General features: G+C 35.5%; 1 pseudogene; it reads right to left on the reverse strand.

The window, feature by feature from the left end:
- Positions 1-310: 310 nt before the first annotated feature.
- On the reverse strand, positions 311-429 carry LOC120599030 (uncharacterized; annotated as a pseudogene).
- Positions 430-10759: the final 10330 nt, after the last annotated feature.

Here is a 10759-nt window from a genome sequence, read left to right on the forward strand (position 1 = left end):
TCACAGCTCAGATATTATAAGATCTGTGAAATCTGAGGTTTTATATTAAAATTGATACATGATTTTAACTGACAGCCTTCTGGTTCTATTGCACAGGGCTAGTTTGAAATATGTTTTTCAAGTATCTGATTTAAAACAAGGTAATAGAATTAATAAAATCGCATTTCCTGTCCCTGTAGGAAAGTGACAAATTGTGTAAGTCTGAAAAACACACTAGTGAATCAGATTAGGCTAGATGGTACAAGTTATAATAACTGGAAGTTATTTGGGGAAAATAAAACCATTTGTCACAGCATTTTTTTTTTTTACACACCTGCAGCACCTGGTCTTCCCAGGTGGTTTCCCAACCAAGTACTAACCAGGCCCGACCCTGCTTAGCTTTCAAGATCAGACGGGAATGGGCTTGTTCAGGGTAGCATGACCGTAGACAGCATTCTTAAAACAATGAGCTAATGTGGAAGATGTACATCTCATGTACACCCACAGTGTAACTCCCAGACATGGAACTTCACTTGTTGCACGCTGTTGAGAAACCTTGGCATGAAATGGAATTTAGCTGAGATAACCAGTCTTTTTATTTTGAAATCTAAACATCTTTTAATGTCAACTCCCTTTTCATTTCAGAAAAATGCAAACAGAATACACTGCACACTAATGACTACTTTCAAACTTCTATGAAAGGGAGGCTTCTGATATGCGTTCAATCAGTTCATCAAATTGTTCTATTATTTTCATTATTTTAAAGGGCATATTTTCCTATTTAAAGGTCTCTTTTTTATCATGCCCATATGGTATCTTTATATAAAAGTGTGGAAATCCTACTGGATTTGGTACAACTTTAAATTAAAAATGAGAGTTGAAAATAGAGTCCATTTGCTATGATCTGTAATCAGTTCTAAAACTTTTTTGTGCTTGATACATTCTAGCACAGATTAAACATGGACTATTGTGTTGGAGGGGGTGCGCTTTACCCACTATACCCTAACATATGCCTTTCTATTTAACAGCCATGGTAGGGTGGTACTTTTGATCAACAAGTTGTTGCCCAAAAAGAGTTAATTTAATGCTTAAGCCTAATTAGTACGTTTGCTTAGTATTTGAGAATAATGAGACCCAACTCCAAGTACCACTTATCCTACCAAAAAAAAAGTTGAAAAGACAACAGAAGGAAAACATATGATTCAAGCATGGTGGTGAAGAAAATGTTATTTAAAAGATGAATGTAGGGAAAAGACCATTGTGCAGAAAAAAGTAGGCACAAAATATCTTGTCACATTTTAAAATAAGTCTAGATAAACAGGAAATTTCCTGAGAAAGAGGATAATTGAATCGCAATATTTTTAATAGATTCATCACTGTTAACCACAAACCTGCTTTCTCCCCTTATGAAATGTGTATATACATATTTGCAAATTTGTTGAGATGACATTTTAAATGGGTGTCAATAAAATTAACATTTGAATAATTCTGTGACAAACGTCAATATGTAAATGTTCATGTCCTGAATTAGCAACTGGACTATGCCAGTGCTGTAAGAAACATGATAACATGTTTGGGGATGGGAAAAATTCTACTAATCCTCTGAGGATTGGCCCCAGTGCCCTCCTCAATAAAAATGTCCCAACTGCCCCAGGCAGGGCTGGTCTCTTCACTGTGTCTGGTGATGCTTTGCCTGTGCCTTGATTATAACACTGCCACTTCACATTGGAATCATTTGTTTACTATTCCCCTATGCAAGCAGACTCAGGCTCCTAAGAACTAGGGGCTTATTTAACTATCTTTGCGTCACTAGTGCCTAGCACAGGGTCTGAGTGTAAAGAATGCTAAACAGCGGCATGATGTTTAATAGCTATATCAATACCTAGAATTCTAGCCCCACTACCACCCCTCTGGGATAATTGCAAAAACAAGTTCAAGAGGTCCTATAGTGGGAGGATAAACCAAGGAGGTTTTCCAAATGAAAGAGCAAGAGGACCTGAATCTTCACTGACTCATACTCTGCTTCCCACATCCCGTGGCATTTCAAATTGCATAATCATCTCAAGCAATTAGAATTATAAGTGACTAAACACTGGTATGTCACATCTTTTACCTGCCTATTGAGTTACATACTTAATCCCATAAATTGAGTTACCTAAGAGAGGCTCAAATCTTGAATCTGCTTAGTTACAGCCTGAACGATGGCTTGGGAAAGGTTGCTTCAACCAAGACACAACCTAGAGAGTTTAAGAGGTTTCCTTCTTAGCCTCTAAGCAGATTTGTGTAGAAGAAGGAGCAAAGCAAAAGCGTCAACTTGCAGAGGGCTCTCACTGCTGAGCCAGCTGGCTCTGTTCTTGGAGTCTGTCTGCTGCTCTTCTCCCAGCAGGTGCTGAGTCTCTAAAGCTTATTAGCGTCTTGGGCTGACTGGACCAGCCATTTCTACTAATAATACCAGTGAACATTTGCTGAATGCTTATTATATATCAGAAACTCTTTAAGAACTTCACATATAGAGGGGCTTCACAGCTAACTCACATTCCCATACTTGGTGAAGGCTGGAGGTGGGATGCAAACCCAGGGTCTGGATTTCATAGTCCATGGTCTAACCCACAGACCCCCACTCAAGCCAAAATCAAAATCCATTCTTTTCTCAAAAAGAGAAAGAAGGTGAAAAGAAATTTTCTGGCCCTCCATACTAATTCATCTTACCAAGACCTTAAATGAAGTAAAAATCCAAGCTTTTCTCAGGGTCTTTTGCCCAACAGGGGTTTGATGGTAATAATTATTCTTCTCAGAATCTGTTCCCTAAAAATGGTATGATAGCATTCTAATTAATTGTCCCTATAGAAAGAGACTATGTTGTACCTAATAACAAACTTGTCAAAATCAGGTAATTCCAGTTCCCAACTGACAAATCTATTGTCCCAATATGCCAGGTCTCACTTTCTATATCAAAGAAAATGCCAAGCCCATTATGCAATAATATACATACCACATACACTAACAATTTCTACTTGATTCATGTATTCAGCTTGAACATGTTAAAGTAATTCAAACAGAATTTATTAATGCCTTTTAAGTTTGTCCTGTCATTTTTCCTAGAATTCTCCATCTTAGGCCATTTTCTTAATTAATAGCCTTTTATTCTGAATCCCTTTATATGTTTTCTTCTACATGTCAGAATGCCCAGAAATGAACTGAAGAGCTTTAAAACACACCAAGAGAGCAAATATTCTCATTTATTACCCCATATTACCCTTATGCATAAATGTAAAATTCCGATTTTGTTCTTTAGTGTATGCACATACACTCCTTTAAGATTGTCAGTTGAATCGCATTTTGAAAAGAAAAAGAGTAAAAGAGGTTGTTGAAATTAGCTACAGTGAGTCAGGTGCTCCTCTGGGAGCCTCATTCCATCTACAGCTTCATTTACTTTGAGTTAACAATTATTCAAAAACAACAACAATAAAAAAACTCCTCTCTCCACTGCCTGAAAAATACGTGACCTGCAGAATCTGAAATATAATTTTTAAAGGCTCTCTTTGAAAGACTTACATGTGATGACTTTTTAAAAAATTATTCTGATATATGTATGTAATTGTGCTAAGGACAGATAGGCTGGTAGAATTCTAAATAGCCATTAACTTCTTGCTTTAAAATGTACCTTTCCAGCTGGCAAGACTGGTATGGGGACATTGCAACTGATTCATCATTTATTTGATGGAAACTGAATTCCAAACAGAGTTAATGTATTACAGTAGCAGTAGCTGGGAAATGTGGAAATGCTGCATAATACATTGGAATGCTGACCAAACTGATCTTTTTATTAAATAAACTGCAAATAAAACATCCACTTTCATCTTTATAAGTGTCCAAAATACAATGTAAGGTGATAAAATATTTTCTATGAAAAGGTATTAAATTGTATCATACATATTTATATTTATTTTAAATATGAAAGCACATTTTCAGTAGACATGCTTATAACCTGCACCTTATCCATATTTATTTTTCTATATTAAAATAATAAAACAATAATAAAGTAATTTTTCCTATCAACGTGTTCCTAGATCTTTGCAAGTAAATAAATATTTGAATGTTATCAAATTAAATTCGTCAAGCAAAACCATTCCGATACTTTTCCTTTGATATTTTTAACATTATGCCTTTACCACACACCACACACACACACACACACACACACACGAATACACACACACAGCTAGTGCTTAGAGTATGTCCAGGAAATATCAGGCTCAACTCTGTGAACTGAGCAATGGTGTACTGCGAAATATTTAACAACCAGCTTCCTAAAAAATTCTAGTTTATAGTAGTGTAGCTGACTTTCATGGTAAAAATACCGCCCTTATGGATGATTTCAAGCTACCAATGCAATGTCACTGAACGAAGAGTTGGGAAAAAATATGCCTAGCTGGCCCTCTCAAACTTATATTAGCTGGTTCTAGTATACCTCTGAAACTCCTCTATTTTTAAATGTCTAGATTCTGGGGAATTTCCCTTTTACTTTTTTTTCCCTTCTTGGGGGACCATAGAGCTCTTTAGGACATAATTTCCTCACTTGCAAGATGTATTAATTGATGTAGGTAATTTCTAAACTCTCTTGAAGACAATTCTTTAAATATTCAAATAATTTTCCAGCTCTGAATTTTAAGGCAGCCTGAGTACAACACCAGAATTTTTTTAAAAATTCCATTGAGGCCAAGTTTGCACTCTAAGAACTTAAAGATGAAGGATGGCCTCCAACACAGAGCACATTATTCCTATTTCAGTAAGGTTTATTTTACAAAAATTTAGGTATAGTTTTCAGAAATATATAAAATAAAAAGCTCCCAGGATCTTGTCACAATGCTGTCAGTCCCTATAGTTCAGTTCAAAAAGAAAAGACAGCTCAGAGGGGTTTGTTACCTTGCTCTAAAGCTTCTGCTTACAGAAATTGTTAGAAGAAAATAAGTTCCAGATATATGAAAATATATAGATGTTACTAAATCTGAAGAGGAAGAACTCTCATTCATTGCTGGTGGAAATGCAAAATGGTACAGCCAATTTCGAAGACAGTTTGGCGGTTTCTTACAAAACTAAACATATTCTTACCATATGATTCAGCAATTGCACCCCTTGGTATTTACTCGAGAGAGCTTAAAACTTATGTGCACAAAAAACCTGCACACAGATGTTTAAGGCAGCTTTATTCACAATTGCCAAACTTGGAAGCAACCAAGATGTCCTTTAGTAGGTGAATGGGTAAATAAACTTGATTTTTAGAGACAATGGAATTTTATTCAGCACTAAAAAGAAATGAGATATCAAGCCATGAAAAAGACATGGAAGAATCTTAAATGCATATTACCTTAAATGCATGTAAATGAAAGAAGCCAATCTGAAAAGGCTACATACTGTATGATTCCAATTACATAACATTCTGGAAAAGGCAAAATTATAAGGACATTAAAAAGACCAGTAGTTGCCAGGAGTTGGAGAGAGGAAGAAATAAATAAGCAGATTACAAAAGGATTTTTAGGGCAGTGAAAATACTCTATAGGATACTATAGTGATGAACATATGTCATTATACATTTGAACAAACCCATAGAAAGTACACCAAGAGTGAAGCCTAAGGTCGACAATGGACTTTGGGTGATAATGAGGTGTCAGTGTAGGTTCATCAGTTCTAACAAATGCACCACTCTAGTGAGGCTACATGTGGCGGGGAAGGCGAGGGGACAAATGGGAAATTTTTGTACCAGACTCTCAATTTTGCTAAGAACCTGAAATTGCTATTAAAAAATAAAGCTTTTTAAAAAATACATTGTATACCTTAAACTTACTCAGTTATACGTCAATTATATCTCAATAAAAATATTTTTTAAATACAAAAAAAAAATTAAAGTACATTTTAAAAATGCAAAGAAGAAATTCATGTCCATGGCCCTGAATAAGCCTGATCTCGGAAGCTAAGCATGGTTGGGCCTGGTTAGTACTTGGATGGGAGACCACCTAGGAAGATCAGGTGCTGTAGGCGTAAAAAAAAAAATGTGAAGAAGAAATTCAGTAAGTTTTATATAAAGATGAACTGATAGGAAAGTGGCCATTGCCTGATACATTTCTTCACATTGCAAGTATTTTCTAAGTACTTCTTATGAGCCATGCCCTATGCTAGACACTGAGTATTCAAGGGTGAATCAGGCAGACATGGTCCCTTCTGTCAGAGAGCTTGGAGTCCAGTGGATGTTGATGTTCTGACTGATGAATTTAGTTGTTGATGGAACTGTTAAATCCATGTTTAGCATATAGTAGAAGGCCTTTGATGAATGTTTGTCGTATTGATATTTAACAAAATAAGTCACAATAAACAATACCAAGTCATCCCTTCTTTTCCTAAAATTTTGTCCAGGTTTTATTTGGGAGCTTTGATAATCTAATAAAATAATTGTCACTGTGATACAACATCAAGATACTACATAAGAAACTAAACTGAGGGTGTTTTTGCTTTCAATGTTTGAAAGGTGTTTATTGAGCATCTGCTGTGCCAGGTACTTTGCTTTATATCCCCCTTCCTTGTAATTCTCACAACTCTATGAAATGAATATTCTCATTTTATAGGTAAGCAGGTTACAGTTCATAAAGGTGATAAACTTGCCCTAAAATCACTCAGCTGAGTCAGAATTTATATCGAGGTCTGTCCGACACAGGTCTGTGCTTATCCCTCTATGTGCAATACTTCGAGACTGGTCAGAAGCGTCATTACACTTTTGCCTCACCAGAGATCCTCATGTGAACCAATAATCCCCAGACATTTTTCTCCTTCTATATATGATTATATATTATAAATCAGCAGGACCTCCAGGCAATTTATCCCTGGGAAGACTAGAGTTCTACCTTGCACTTGCTACCATACTTTATCTGTTCTGTACTGTATGGCCTCTAGACTTTCATCACAACAAGGCATTTAATTTTAACACTAGGCAGAGCCAGAAATGTAATGGGAGAAATTACATGAACCTAAGGCTTGAAACTGTTCTCCCACTTAGGAGAGGAAAATAACTGAACCTCAGTAATAGATTGATGGAAACTAAGGACTTAGAGAAAAAAATATGTTTTTATGAATCTACATAAATAACACAATTGTTTTTCCTTAGTTCACTAAAGGGCAAGCATGAGAGATGAAACCAGTTATAATTTAGAAAACGCACTAGAATGCACTCAAGATTCACTGTGGTTATTGGACCATATTTGAAGTTTCTAGTGATTGACAGAGAATAAAGTCCACTGAGAACCAGCAACTGAAAAGAAAATTACATTAGCTTTAATATACACTGGTGTTGAATGTATTTGCCCAGTTGCAGTGAATGCACTAAATATTTGAATCAACGCACTAGTAGCCGTAACATGCTTCTCATTTCCCCCAGTTCTGAATGATGAGTCTTGGCTGCAGAAAAGCTTGCATTTGAACATTAACATTTATTGCTCTACTTGATCCTTTTCTAGGTCTTTTTATTATAGCATATAGGATTTCTTTTCAAAACCAGTATCACCTTTTACACTGTGTGGGAAAACAAATTTAGTAACAATAGTTCTAACCTTAGTATAAGGTTACAAGGGATCACATCTTTCACAATTGGACTACTTTCCCCCAACAATATATTTTTATTAATTATTAACTAACCATGTATTTTATTAATTGTTATTCTTATTTTTCTCTCTGCCACTTGCCACCAAAAATCTTAATTATCAAAGTATTATGATGATTGAATTTAAATTAAATTGCCAACTAATACTTTTGAATGAATCATGCACAATTTTGTGCAAATATGACAGTGAGATTGAAAATATATTCATATTTGTGCATAGAAGTCCTGCTTAGAGTTTTTCTTTGGATAAATCACCTATCATAAATGAAGCTGCAAACAGAGCAACTAAAGTTATCCCTGATTGAGCGATTACATCACCCTTTTCTGTGTTGGCTAAATTCTGCCATTATTTTCTTTCCACTTCAATATTTCCACTTCAGTGTCTTTAATAAGTAGAACCAAGGAGGAGATAGAACATAGATCCTAGTAGCTATAACTCTGCTGAATTGTTCCTATAATTGGGTGTATGAAAGGACTCTGTAGATGATATATTTTTTTTATGTGGTAACTTTATGGCAGAAATTGTTCATACAGATTGTATTATATGAGCTATAACCGAGAGGCCAATGAAGTGAGTTTAAGGCTGATCTGAGCTTACTTTGAGTTGACCTGGTATTATTTTTATGGATGGTTCTAGTTGTCTTAGATTTAACACACACTTTTATTTATGTGATTTCCATTCTATGAGACAAGTAGTGACATAATTTGATTCAGATTTTGGTAGACAAGAAAAACAAAAGCAAATTTTTCATCTCTAGAAATATATATTCTTAAGGTACATGAAAATATATGACCTGAACAACAGATGCAAACATTTGAATAAACTTAGAAAAACAAATAAGAATTTTTGAGTAAACTAAAAAGCAAACAAAGCATCATTTACAGTGACTTTTGACCATGCTGTCCAGATGCTTCATAAAACAAGGAGGATTTTTGTGGGGAGAATTGAGTAATACATGGAGTATAGGTACCATCTTTGGCTAAAATGTCAGAAACCACACTAACAATTTACTACCTCATATTTAAAATGAGCTTCTTACATGAGAGAATAAAGGAAAACTACCTCAGTCATTTTACAACTTGAAAAAAGATTTAGTCATTGTGAAGTTTCATAAAATTGTAACAATGTATTGAGCATTTAATTTGCTTGAAGACTATTAATCAAATATCTGTTTTATGTCAAAATGCATAAAATACATTCATGAATATCATGTGGTATTATAAATTGTGTATAATGGGGAATCCATGATTACTGAAACTTGGTGTGGTCTGCATTACTCATTATAGCTCCAGAACCAGATATTGGCTGAAAACTTTTACATGTATGTGAATAAAATCCACAGCTTTGGAGCATCCTCCAAACTGTAAAAGTGGAAGACAAAAAATAAAAATAAAATAAAAGCCCAGTCACTCATAATTTTGTTTCTACCTGTTCTATTTTAGTTGAACAAATTGAACATGAAAATAATTGTTTCTAGAACTGAGAAGTTCCCTTACTTGTAAGGCAGCTCTGAGTTCTATGCCAAAATGGCTGGTGGAAGTCACCTTTCTTTTTGAAATAGTTGCTTCTTAGCTGATTACAGCCAGAGTCATGAGCAGATATCGGCAGGATGTTGCTGAAAGGCAGTGTAACACAGGTCTGGAGTGAATGCAGACAGCTGGCTCCACAGCTGTGCAAATTGTGTAATTCTACGGTTTGGGTAGGAGGTAATGAACAGCCCTAGACTTCCGAAGATACACAGGGGATATTTAAGCCTCTCTCTCTCTCTCTCTCTGTCTCTCTGAAACGAGCGTTTTGCTTGAAACCTTTGGTTGTGTTTTTTTAAGGTCAAAACAAATAAGTAGGGTATTCAGTTGGAGCAGAGAAAGTGAAGAAAAAGAGAGAATGTGAAAGAAGGGTGCACCTGGTTACTTGGCTGAGTGTCTGTCTAAGGCCAAGTTGGACTAATGCCCCACATAACACTGGCCAGTAATTTTAGTGTACAGTACAGTTACTTTAGTTCAAAATGACAGGTATCTTCTTGAGGACTGTAATCAAGTGGAAAGTTGAAGTGAGGCTGGGGTGGCACTAAGAAGTTAAATGTTTCTGCAATTCTCAAAAACTCATAAAAATTCAAGCCCTTTGTCTCTTACAAATGGATAATACTGTTCTAAGGTGACCATATTTCATACAATGCTGAGAGTTGACAGAGGAGGTAGGAACATAGCTTAAATTTTTAAATTGGCAGGTGCTGTATTCAGTATTTCTGGACTATTAGGCTGTGTTGAACTTTTAGCCATGGCAAAGGCAACATTTTAGGTAGAATTAATCTGTTTTTCACATTTTCATTCTTGTGACTTTGCGTGAGAGCTAGACATTTAAATCTGTCCCATTCACCCAGGCCACATCTGTTTCTTGCTTTTGAATAGCATTTGGCTGTTGGCAAAGTATCTTCACATTTGGTCCTCAAAGTAATAATGAAAACTAGGCACGGAGTGTTATCCCCATGTTATAGGCTTCAAAGATTCAGAGAGATGATTTAACACATAAGTAATACACTCATATTTTGGAACCAGCAGAGCTTCAAACCCATCACGGAATCATTGTGTCCATTATTCAGACAAGAGATGTTCTTCTTGACTCTCAAAAGCCCAGATTCTATAATTTTTTATGTACTCTCCTGCCCTGTATGTATGGCTTCTCAAACTGAAAAGTTGCATTCTTTCCCTTTCCCTTTTTGTCTCTCTTCTTTCTTTTCTCTGTATCTATTTCTCTCCTTTTTATCCCCTTCCTTCACAAAATCTCCTTCAAGTTCAGAGGACTGTTAGAAAGTCCAATAGGTTACAAGTGGCCATTTCCATGTGTCCTTTGCAAAAAAAAAAAAAAAATTCAGGGTTGATCTGTTCAACTCTGGACAGAGGATAAATTATTCTTGATTTAAATTTCCTTAACTTTCAGAGTCTGAGGGTGACTTCCTTTCTCATTTTGTGCTGTTCATATTCATTCTGTAGTATAAGCAAGGATTGAATGAGGGTAAAATTTTGCTAAGAAAATGTTCCTCACATGATAGTTTCTGAATTTGTAGCTCATCAGAGGACATTTACACTTTAAAAGGGTATTTTGAGGAAAAAAGTTGACTGTTGCATAACACA

The sequence above is a fragment of the Pteropus medius genome, unplaced genomic scaffold, assembly GCF_902729225.1.
Source record: "Pteropus medius unplaced genomic scaffold, Ma_sr-lr_union100, whole genome shotgun sequence".
Lineage (NCBI taxonomy): Eukaryota > Metazoa > Chordata > Mammalia > Chiroptera > Pteropodidae > Pteropus > Pteropus medius.